The 11950-nt window shown below is 41.2% G+C and overlaps 1 long non-coding RNA gene across 2 annotated transcripts in view; it reads left to right on the top strand.

The window, feature by feature from the left end:
• Positions 1-11950, top strand: part of LOC111868829 — a 62892-nt gene that overhangs the window by 27814 nt on the left and 23128 nt on the right. The window contains exon 3 of one of the 2 annotated variants that reach the window (XR_004513480.1): positions 10946-11257. The exons of the other annotated variant lie outside the window; for it this stretch is intronic. This is a non-coding gene — a long non-coding RNA (uncharacterized LOC111868829). Of the gene's footprint in view, positions 1-10945; positions 11258-11950 lie in introns of those variants that run through there. 2 annotated transcript variants of the gene reach the window in all.

Raw genomic sequence — 11950 nt, 5'->3', positions numbered from 1 at the left:
ACTCCTCTCCTTGAAATTACTAGGCCTTAAATCCTGCTATGGTCACTAATTTTCTCTCCACCTCCTAATGGGACGCCCAATCAGTTCTCCCATTGGGTTCGTATCAGCAGCCATTCTATCCACGTCTTCCCCAGCTTCCTTGGTCCAACTCTGGGTTCCTTCAAAATGCCTTCATTTCTTTTATGATGTCATTTCCTTCACCCTACCCTTCTCCTCATAAACTTCATTTAGTAAGCTGTAATTCTATTATTATCACTCTTTCTTACCCGCCATGATTGGCTTTCATAGCAGAGGACCGGTGGCGCTACGGTCTTATGCAGGCGTGTTGAGAGTTCTCTCTGCACCAGTGATGGCTTCAAGACAACGTTTATAGTACTCATAATTTCTGCGAGCTTTACGATATTTTTTGTGGCAGATCTAGCCAGCCTTGCATCGTATTAGAGTTCATAATGCTATTTTTATGTCTTTCGGCATGTGTACAAAGGATGTTTAGTCGTTAAAAGTAATTTATAGCTGTTTATTAATTATGTTACTTGCAAAGTTCTCATTTGTCTCGTTCTTTCATGTGATACTGTTACAATTAATTTAGTTTTGTCTCTTGTTGACGAGTCAATTTAGAAAATGTAAATTTTGGTTTAACATATGAACAGTGGATGTTTTCCTCAATTTAAGGTAATAATGGAGTAATTAACTTTGCTTTTCCAGATACTGCAAATATATTTCTTTTACAGGTCGAACCTGAACACATATTTTTTTGTATTGTTAGTGGGGTGGGACTAAGTCCTTGTACTGCGGCCACTTCTGGCCTATTGTACCAGCCCCAGATGATAGGTAAGGGTGATTGTGGAGCAATTGGTGTAATAAAGATTGGCAGGGGAAACCAAAGTACTCAGAGAAAACCTGCTCCAGCGCCACTTTGTCCACCACAAATCCCACTTGACCCGCTGTGGAAAGCCAGCGACTCACCGCTTGAGCTATTTTTGAGTACTTATTCACAATGATATACCTGATAAGTTTCTTATTATGCGACTTAAAATGTTTCGAAAAAATATCAGAACTTACCTATGCGACGTTTAGTATCTTTTATTTTCGCTTGAATTTTAGTGTATATTCTAAATATAATAAGTGTTAAAGCAAAGATAAATATAAGGGTCTGATTGGCTTTGTGCTTACTGAGGCATATCGCCATTAAGACTTACTGAGGAGTGGAGATCAACCTACATGAAGATTTGAGGCTTTCACGGCGGTGACTATGAAGAAAGCAGTCTTCTGGGATTTGGCACCGTGTATATGTGGTGTTAACCGACGTTTCGGAGGAACGTATCGCCCCCATCTTCAGGGTAGAAGAAAAAGTATAAGAAATCTGCAAGCGACAACACCGTGAGAAACGGTAAAGCAGACTCTGCAGTAGCTACAGCTACTGCTCTCCGCAAGCCATTCAACTGCTCTGAAGATGGAGGCGCTACGTTCCTCCGAAACGTCGGCCAAAACGAAGAATACACGGTGCCTAAACCCAGAAGACAACTTTCTTCATTGCCATCGCCGTGAAAACCTCAAAACTAAACATTATAATGAATTTATATTAATAAATACATTTTCAGACGTTAAATTCGATCTGGAATGGACATATACCACATCACTGTAACAAGATACATGAGCAAAGAAGGTGAAAAATATAAATAATTACCTTCTCCAACACCACATTTCGAAACTTTCCAGATGTTTCTGATCTACTGCCCTAAGTGTCCATGTTTCAGTCCCATAGAGAGCTATGCTCCAAATGTAGCATTTCACTAGTTTCTTCCTCAAATTTAAGTCCAATTTGCTGGTAAAAAGATTCTTCTTCTTGCTAAATGCAGCTTTTTCCATGGCAATCCTGGATTTAATTTCACTAGTACCCCTTCCATCATCTGTTAACAAGCTACCCAAATATTTAAAACATTTCAAATAATTACATGCTCATTAAATAACTTCATACTTAACGCTCTCTGTTTAGTGATATTCGGTTGTTTAGATGAAACGGAAATGATAGACAGAACACGTAACACGCTTGGGGAAAGCTGTAAATGCATTCTGAAAATGGAGACACCCTATCGGATGCTTATAAGTAGATGCAATCATATCATTGAAATGGAGAAATGCATTGTAAATTTTGGGACTAAAGTGATTTTTCTCGGGACTTGGAATCCTTTTATGAATACTGTAATGAACTTACTGGTTACTTAAAAACAGGGAATCCCTTGAACTTCTCAAAACTATCATCGCTTCAAAAATAAAAAAGAAATCCATGTGCCATTGGTTTAATTCTACTGTACTGAAGCCGGGAAAGTTTTTAGACGTTTTGCAGTTTCATTCTTCTTGCTGAATAGATGGATGGGAATGGAGGAAAGATGGATAACTGTAAATTTCCTTTGTTTAAACTCTGTTCTAACTCCCAGAGTCATCTGGGACTCCGACTGAATGCATATACAGAGCACTGTCATTACCAACAGTTTTGTTGTGCCACTAGTTCTTGTTCGTTGTAAACACCTGGACTAAGGACAACCTGAGGCCTGCGAAGTAAGTGCAGAATAATTGCCAGACTAGATAGTTTCCAGTACAGCTGTTTAAAAGTTACGTAATTAGTTTATGGGTGTCCCACTACATGTGTTCTCTGTGGAAGCTGCAGATGTAGGTAATACAGTCTCGATACAAAGGGATTCAGATTAATCTCTCACGCGTTCTTAGTTTCACTGTGGACACATTCAATAGTTCAGTTATATACAAAATAGTATACAGCGCGTAATGACAGGATGTTTACTGAACAACAGATTGGAAACGGGTGGCATCTGTCATGGCCTAGTTTTAAATTCTATTCCGACCGTGGCCTAAGGCTCACGTGGTAGCATAGTTGGTTGAGGCACTATGCTACAAGCCAGAAGGTTGTAGGTTCGAGTCCCGATGAGGTGGATTTTTTTTTCTATTAACCTAATCCTTCCAGCCGCACTATGACCCTCAGCCTTTAAATTAAATGAATACCAAAAAACTTCCTGAGGGGTAAAATGCGGCCGGCGCGTAAGGCTGACAAGCTTACCGCTATCTGCGAACAGATTTGCTAGAGAAAATGTGGGAGTCTCGATGTCTCACAACCCTATGGGCCTTCACGGCCTGTTACAGGGATAGCTTTACGTTTTCTTACCTTACCGACATGTCCTAGAGGGGCAGCGTAAAGCCCCAAAAATCCGTCATGTCGTCTGTCTCCGGGCAAGCATTTCTAGCCAAGACTTCTCGAATTGGAAGCAGGATTCCTGCCCAGTCTACCCCTAGGTTCCATGACTTCTGAATATGCAGTGCGCTATGAATGATATATAGGCTTCCTGATGGGGACGTTTTACCTCTCTTCTATGACACTTTCCTGTCAGGAGTGGCAACATATATCATGTGTGCTGATGAAAGAGTTTAAGAATTGCTCTCGGAGTTCAGTTTAAAGCCAAGGCATTTGGAGGAGGCCAGCCTGAAAGTTGTGCGGAATGACAGGCTTTCAAAATCCTAACCAATGGCAGAGTGGGTCCCTGGAGACGGCCGCCATTCTCAGCAGAGTGAAACCGGAAAATCCGGGTCTGAGGACAGGCCTACGGCGGCTCGGACTCTCCTAAAGGAATCCCGCTCCCTTTGGGACTACCTGACATCACGATCGAAGCTCTGAAGCCGTATCACAACCTGCAGTAGGCAGCATCGAGGTTCTGCACTTGGCGGCCTTCGTGCAAATCTATTGGAGATGGCGAGTTTGAGGCTGTCACAGCGGTGACTCTTCTGTGTCTGAAGCTATGAAGTTCGGAGAAAGCCCAGCATGTCGGTCTAACATATCGCCTCTGGCTTCAGGATCCAAGCAGGCGGATAGCGCAGATAAACTGAACACGTATGTTCCTCCATAGCTTCAGTATTTCTCTTCTCCGAACTACAACATGACGTTAAAATCCATGCCAGAAATCTTCGGCTCTGCATGACTAAAGGACCTCACGACTCTCTTACTAATTTCAAGGCACTGAGCATGGGCCTGACAAGAGGAGAGGCACACAGTGGTTCCAACTATAGTACTCTGGGCGACTGCAAATTGTCTCCTATAAGGAAATGCAACACGTGGAAAGCTGTTTCTCATTGTAATTTAGGCAGCAACATTTATTAATATCCTTATGAGTGAGGAAAATAATTCAAACTACAGGTAATATTTGCAGGATTTGAGGTTCTCACATAAGGCATGAACCATCTTCGCCAGCTCGAAGTTTGGGATCATGGGCTCGAATCCCACTCCAGGCATGGATGTCTGCGTGCGTTTATTCTATGTTTGTGTTGTGTGTGTAGGTAGCGACCTTGCGACGGGCTGATCCTCCGTCCAGGGAATCCTACCATCTGTGTATAGAATTAAGAAAACTGAAAAAGAACTACCAAGGTCCACAAGGGCTGTATAGCCAAAGATAGATAGATAGATAGATAGATAGATAGACAGATAAATAGATAGATATAGAGACAGATAGATAGATATATAGATAGATAGACAGATAAATAGATAGATAGATATATAGATAGACAGATAAATAGATAGATATATAGATAGATAGACAGATAGATAGATAGATAGATAGATAGATAGACAGATAAATAGATAGATATATAGACAGATAGATAGATATATAGATAGATAGACAGATAAATAGATAGATAGATAGATAGATATATAGATAGATAGACAGATAAATAGATAGATAGATAGATAGATAGACAGATAAATAGATAGATATATAGATAGATAAATAGATAGATTTTATGGGGCAAGTGATGTTTATGCTACTGCTCCCTGTTTCGTTAAGAAGTGCACAGATTTCTAGGTCTCGGTAAAAATGCCTATTCAAATTATGTTCCTCTTTGAATCAAAGGGGGGCTGCCTGGGTCGCATCCAGTGTATTGAAGGTTCATCTGTGAATGAAGAATTATCAAACTGTACAATTTGAGAGCGGTCTGTAGAATCCATTTCCTGCTGCAGATTACAAATACAAAGCTAAGTTTATGCGAGTTACATGTTCATATGTACCGACGGTTACATTAAAGTCAGGAGGGGGGCTATCTCGAACCATTCACTACGTATTGTCCTATCATACGTTTCAACATGAGACGGTTGAGTACAAAATTATTATGCATGCAGGTTTAGCGAAATTGTAGTATTTGCAGATATTTTTATTTAAATTGTCGAACATTATGTCAATAGATCCTGTAGAATCATTTATACTAACACAAGCCTGAGTATTTCCATGTCCTCGCAAAATATCTCCCCCAAGATACATCATAATTCCATCATTCTATTCCTTCATTGGTCTTCCAATTTATTTTCCTCTAAGAATTTCTACTTATTTCACCGTCTCTCTTTTTCTGGACACAGCACAAACAGCTGTAGTCTCCTTGGTCTAACAAGTGAACTGTCAGGCTCTGTGTGTATTTCTATCTCCAGTAAAAAGTGATAAGTTAAGAGCTTATCAAAATAACTCTCAGGGAAGTCGACGGGAGAAGACAGAATATTCTAGAAACCCACATTCAGTGGTAGAAAATCTGAAATATTACAGAAGGCGGTGAAGCCAAGTCAGTGTGTTGGAATAGCAGATGATGAATTAGGTACTGCCAAGTGAGCTTATGCCTATCTTGTCCTGGAGATAGGAAGCTTTACCGGATTTCATTACGAGGACTGAAACGCGAGGCAGGGTTCATTATCGCGCTCAACGGGGAGTATTGACTGCCTAAGAAACCGTGGCGGGCGATACTAGAGCTCATCAATAATATCGAAGTTAAGCTGCATTGCATTAGCACAAGCTTAAAACGTCTCCTATCTATCTATCTATCTATCTGTCTATCTGTCTGTCTGTCTGTCTGTCTGTCCGTCCGTCCGTCCGTCCGTCCGTCCGTCCGCCCGTCTGTCTGTCTGTCTGTCTGTCCGTCTGTCTCTCTGTCCGTCCGTCTCTCTGTCCGTCCGTCTATCTGTCCGTCTGTATGTTCGCCCATCTGCTCGTTTATCTGCATATCTACCTGTAGATCTGTCTGTCTGTCCCTCTACCTACCAACCTGTCCACCTGTCTACTCATCTGTCCTACCGTCCTTCTATTCAGCCTTCTTTTCAGACTTTCTGTTTTCCTTAAAGATTTTTCATCGTGTCTTCATATAATATTTGTTTTTTTTTTTTTTCTTCTTTTGTCTTTGTGGATTTTTATTCGTCCTCCTTCTTACTTCCCCAGTTTCTTTCTTAATGTAGTTTTTTTATGTACATGTCTGTGTTCATTTCTTTCTGATCATCTTTTCTCTATACTGTACATCTCTGTTCGTTTCGTCACTTCAACATTTCATCTTCATGGTGAAGTATGTAGGGTTATGCTCTTAAGGCCCGTTCCTACGAATCTCAAGGTTGCCTTGTTCTCTCCTCCGTCTCACTGGCTGCCCTGTATCTCGCCACCCTCCTTTGTCCCGAAAGGAATACCAATTGTGATGCGCGCTCTGTCCATTCTTTCCAAACGATTGTTGCAATTTCGCTGGCGTCCTGGTGCTTCTTCAAGTACGAGTATATTTGTAATCGAAATCTTTCTCTGATGTCAGAATTACTCTGGTGGTCTAATCTGTATTCCTACGTAGCAGTGGTACGGCACGAGAATGGAGATGCTTTCCTGGAAGGAATGCATTCTCAACCTCCGCAACTTCTTACTGAACGCTCTGATGACTATGCTTAGTTCCGGTTCATATAACGCGATGATAATTAATCCGACTAAAAGTAAGGCAGTTTGTTGGGCCGCGCCATAGCTCAAGCGGTTAGTCGCTGGCTTCCCACCGCGGCGGTCCAGGTTCGATCCTGTGTCTGGTCAAGTGGGATTTGTGGTGGACAAAGTGGAGCTGGTGCAGGTTTTCTCGGAGTACTTCATTTTCCCCTGCCAATCTTCATTCCAGCCATTACTCCATAATCACCCTCACCTATTATCTGGGGCTGGTACAATAGGCCAGAAGTGGCCGCAGTACAAGGGACTTAGTCCCACCCCACCAGCAATAAAAAAGGAATTTGTTTCACGAGAGCCCGAGTGACGGACCACTAAATTATTCATTAGGGGACACAGTAATTCCTGAAGCGAGCAGCTGTAAATATCTGGGAATAATTTTACGCAGCGATCTAAGTTGGCCTGATCAAGTTAATTACACGGTGAAAAAAGCTTGGAAGGTACTTCATATTACAATGCCTATTCTAACAAAGGGAAATAGCAAAACTAAAAGTCTAGCATACACATCTTTAGTGCGTCCGGTTGTGGAATATGGGGCGGCGTGCTGGGATCCTTACAGGGAGGGACAGATAAATGCGCTAGACCGAGTGCAAAACACAGCGGCTAAATTTGCACATCATAGAAATGATTCGAGCTCGGAAACCTTGACAGAGCCCAGAAAGATGGCTCGCAGAGGTGCTCTTCTCAAAGCATACGCGGGAGAACGGGCTTGGAAGGCTGTAGGTGGTAGATTACAAAGACGATGCTATTTGAGCAGGGTCGATCATGATAGGAAAATTAGGAACAGAAAGCAACGGACAGATATCGGGAAGTACTTCTTTGTAAATAGGACCATACAGATCTGGAACCAACTGCCTTCAGATGCTTTAGAGACTGTCTCCTTCAAACCAAGTAATTTTAGGAAAAGGGTTAGGAAAGTGATAAATGAGGCGAAGTGAAGGTAGGGTGGAAATCAGCAAAGAAAATGCTGTAGAGTGAAGTGAAGTGAAGTGAAGTGAAGTGAAGTGAAAAGTGTTAGGGATGGGAGGATTACGTAAGTGTAGTAAAGCGAAATGAAGGGAAAAGGAAAACACGACATTGCGCATTCATTGTTGTTAGTTTATTATACGTTATGTTAATTTTCTACTAATATTTATGTGCTGTGTTTGGTTTGAACGTGTTTATGTGTGTTATTTGTCTGTTGTCTTATTGTAGTACCACTGCCACCGGTTGTAAACCCATTTGCAGTTAAATAATAATAATAATATTAACTTTTCACCTTCATCTTCAGGGTCGAAGAATAAGTCAAACAAGACTCCAGCGTGAACTGAAGTTGGAGGCGACATTTTCCTCCGAAATGTCAGTTTAAATTCACCAGACTACACGGCGTTATATCCCAAAAGACAGAACTGTTTTTTTATGTGTTCATTGCCATTTTGAATATCTCTGACCTTGGTATTCACTTACTCCGGATAAAAATATTATCGCAAAAGTAATTACACTGCGGATATCGCGATAAAACAGCCTTATTATGGGTCCTGATAGCGTGTGTTTTATATCGTGTACAAATATTTTGACTGATCACAGTGGCTGTGCGGTCTAAGGCATTAACCGTCTTCGCATTCTCGAACACTGGGATTGTGGGTTCGAGTTCTACTTGAGGCATGGATGTCTGTGTGCGATTATTCTGTGTTTGTGTTGTGATGTGTTCAGGTAGTGGCCTTGAGACGGGCTGATCCCCTTCGAAGGTGTCCTACCAACAGTGTCAAACATCAGGAAATTGAAAAAGAGGCCGAAGTCTAACAGAAGGCTGTAAAATTAACGTCCATATCTTTATCGTCCGTCAATATTGCAACACTTGTTTATTCACTACTTAATTTTGAATTTAGTTTAACATTTTACACTCTGACACTACATGTTTCGGCCCCAAACGGCCATCTTCAGGTGTCTTGATATGTTACAAATATTTATTAAGTAATGTTAGAACTGCTTCACTGTGTTAGTCCGTGTTAAAATCACACGCTGTAGTTCTCTTTTTGAGGTAAAACAAGATAAAATCCATTAAAATTTCTATTTGTAACATATCAAAACACCTGAAGACGGCCGTTTGGGGCCGAAACATGTAGTGTCAGAGTGTAAAATGTTAAACTAAATTCAAAATTAAGTAGTGAATAAACAAGTGTTGCAATATTGATGGGTGATAAATACATGGACGTTGAGTTACACAGTTGCAACAGGATGCTGAAATACCTGTACATAATTATAAAAGCCCCCTCGTTGGGGGTTTGAGTATTCCAAGGACCCTGAGAGCTATACCAGCGGTAGCGTAGCTACTGGCAGAGCCTCCCTTGCTGGAGAGGTCAAAGGGTAGGCATCAGACGAAGAGAGACACCAAAAACCAAAAACTGATGCCGGAAGCAGCTTCATCAGCAGCGACTTGAAGCACAGAGCAAACGGTGCTCGAGACGGTTCAAGTTCGTATAGCAACAGGCGTGACCAGAGTGGTTTGAACGGCTGTTGTACTGCGATGTGGAAAGCAAATGGAAAAACTACCACATTATCACTTTTCCTGGATAGTCTCTTTCCAAAAACAGAGGTACCATGTATGCGAGATTAAACTGGAAGGGCGGATGGAAGTGACTAGAAGACGAGGAAGAAGACGTAAGAAGATGCTGGATGACCTTGGGGACAGAAGAGTATATTTTCATTTGAAGGAGAAAGCTCCAGATCGCATTAAGTGGAGGAACTGTTTTGGAAGAGACTGTGGACCTGTCGTCTGACAGATTACTGATGAATGAATTATAAAAGGCTGTAAGGCTATAGATAGACGGAGAGGTAGATACACGTAGACACAGTACTTAATTTGCAAAGGTGACTGAAGATCCATTTAAGGCGTAGAACAGGCCTATTTTAGCTACGGGTTCTACTGAACCGAAATAAGGAAAATTGGAATGGATTGTAGCTTTCATTTCTGGTACCCAATACTAAGTATTAAAAAATGTTTGGAATAATTTCGAAGATGGAATCATGTGGTCGAAGAACTGAGGAACATCTCCACTGTACCTTAGATCTGTGCTTTTTGTGCACGAAATTCGTAAGGGTCAAATTGGCAAAATTCTTGAGAGGGCGACCGTCGCCAGCAGTTGACAAAATTCTCAAAAAATTTTAATCTGAACTATAATATGAATATTCATTAAATTCAGTCAAATTAATATCTCTGCCCCTTAACTATAGGTTTCTGGGGTAGCATCAAAGCTTCTTCTGCTGGTATATTTCGCAGACGTTTAGATAAAACTTTCCCACAAAACCAACCATAAATTGCTACAGTCTTATAGAACACCAAGGAATATTACAATAATCACGAGACCTCTCTGTTGGGCCATATTCTGAGCAAATTTTATTTTAGTCTTTAGTTTGAAAACAGATTCATTTAATCGAATTTACTCTTTTCACGTATTCGGGGTTTGCGTGACGAATAACAATGGGTTCTAGATTTGATGACTGGGTTTATTGGCGCTACTTCACAATTACAGTCAATTATATCGTCTTACATATGTTACTCCTTCTCAACGATGTCTATCTGACGAGTCCCTCTGAAGAATCTCATACTAATTTCTCGCTGTTTTCAAAGCGCGAATCAACTCCCTTTCATAACGGCCACGCGGCCCTCATATGTCACCATGTCCAACAGTTTATTGCCCTCTGTTATTCTGTGTTATCCGTTGCTACGAATCGTCTCATGTTTAGCAACTGGCTACCTGGCAACGACTCGTTCGTTGCTGTTTATTGTAAAGGGAACGTGATTTCCGATCCGTTGCTCAGCAGTGGACGTCTGCTCCTACTCCACCATTCCGTCTTTCTGCCCGTCATGTCACAATGTTATCATTCTATGTTTTGTAATTTTTTCACTTTATGTTTCCCCAATAGACTCCATTCCTCATGCACTTCATGCTACATGCTCCATCCGCTTTGATTTCATCCGTCAATAGTACTTTGTAAAGAGTACATGTCATGATGCTCTTCGTTTTGTAATGCTCCAACTTACGTCTCAATATCTGCTTCAACATCCTTTCCATAAACACACTCAAACGACGTTGCTTCCTTCACACGAGAGACCTAGCCTTGCTCTTGTATATACAAGCAGATAAAATTACAGTTTTAATAATCTTCTGGGACTTTTGTAGGAGATGTGATAGTGAAGTATTCTGCACAGAGTGGGAGCAGACAACCTTCTGAGTGTGCTTTTAACTTAAAAGAAAACGAGTGAGATATCAACACACAGAATGGAGGAAGCCCTCATCATGTCACGCCCTTCAGGATAAGTATCGCTGCTACAGACATGAACAGAGAAGGCGTGTCAGCAAGTTCAACACAGAAAGAGGTTACACCGGCGACTGAAGGTCAGGTTGCTGTATGGACCTGATCCAGAACTCTCTCGGTGATACAAGTGAATTGGATTGGTGTATTGGTGTATCGGTAGTCTGCTTGTATCGGTTCTCACGGTCTCTTCGCTTGTGGATTTATTATTTTTCCTTCTACCCTGAAGATGGAGTCTTTACGTTCCTCCGAAACGTCGGTTAACACCACATCTACATGGTGCCACATCCCAGAAAACTTCTTTCTTCTCCTCAATTTATGTTGTTTTCGTAGGGTGAGACTTCAAAATTTATATAGATATATAACTGAATATTTATATAAGCAAATGAAGCATACATTTACTTCCCTTCTCTCTTGGTTCCAATATCTTGATTACATTTCGAGGCATCATTAAAGCAGATTAAATTGTTATATAGCTTTACCACAGTTAAGCTGTTAACGCATTGAGATACTCTGAATATAAAACCACAAAATGAACTATAATTTATTACCGTCATTTTCTGATTATACGTCATGTTGACCCCAGCACGTAACCTAAACTTGTTTACACGAGTTTGAAGCAGATATAAGCATTCAGGGAATACACTTTTGATCTCCAGGAAATTCCTGAATTGATTTATTTTCTGCAATTTCTACTATTCATTTCGTTTGCCTAGGAGTTGCTGAGTTTCTCTGCTCCAAGTGGAATCGCCTGTGGCTTGGTGCAGAACTGGCCACCTGTCACTTCTCACACCCTCGAACCCACCCCCTTGTCTGAAATTTTCCTTCTGCGCATTCAAGGTTACTCTTGGCCTTGTTCGAAGTTACGTGAC

Source organism: Cryptotermes secundus, unplaced genomic scaffold, assembly GCF_002891405.2.
Source record: "Cryptotermes secundus unplaced genomic scaffold, Csec_1.0 scaffold257, whole genome shotgun sequence".
Classification (NCBI taxonomy): Eukaryota; Metazoa; Arthropoda; class Insecta; order Blattodea; family Kalotermitidae; genus Cryptotermes; species Cryptotermes secundus.
The sequence above is the reverse complement of the archived record's forward strand: the minus strand, read 5'-3'. Positions and strand labels throughout refer to the sequence as shown.